We start from the raw sequence: 758 nt of genomic DNA on the forward strand, positions 1-758 counted from the left end.
CGGCTTGTGGCACTCGAGCGTAACTAAGCTAAGGGGCGTTTAGAGTTGTCCTATAGAGCCTTCACGCCTCCCCTAGCAGCAGCCGTAATCGCTAAGCTAGCTGCGCGCAGGAATAAGTTCCCGCACCTAGAACTATTTAATGGAGATTAAATAAAGTACGTAGCGTTTAAATATAAGACTTAAGCTAAGCTCTAGCATAAGTACAAAGGAACTTTAAGCCTCGCTTAGATCGAGTACGTGGTTAGTAGGTGTACGGGCAAGGCAGCGGATATACTTCTACCCTAGGCAATACAGAACTAGAGTAAACGCCACATTGAAGACCTCTAGAGCTTTATAGACTAGCAGTTTAACGACCTACACTAGAAGTCTAAAGCACTTAATCGCCTTTTAACTCTTAAACAAGGCAAGCTCTTAGTAAGAGACTATCACATGAAGTTTAACCGTCTTAAGATTCAGTTAGGCGAGCAGTTTGGCGAAGCAGCTAAGAAGAGTATGTTCTTAAAGGCCCTTTACACTAAGCTGCAGGAGGCTCTTGCTACGATTGATAAGAATCTATTGTACAAGCAGCTAGTCAATAAGGCAGTAAGAACGTCTAACAACCTCTACTAGGTAGGTCTCGTTAAACTACGCGCAACGAGCTCCTAGGTGGTAGATCGCCCTACTACAACAACCGCTTAACACGAAGCTAGTCTAGACGTTATAGACTAGGAGCCTTTAAAGGTTAATTAGGCGCGAGAGGCTAGAGGCAAGCCACAACG

The sequence above is a fragment of the Exserohilum turcica genome, assembly GCF_000359705.1.
Source record: "Exserohilum turcica Et28A unplaced genomic scaffold SETTUscaffold_8, whole genome shotgun sequence".
NCBI lineage: Eukaryota > Fungi > Ascomycota > Dothideomycetes > Pleosporales > Pleosporaceae > Exserohilum > Exserohilum turcicum.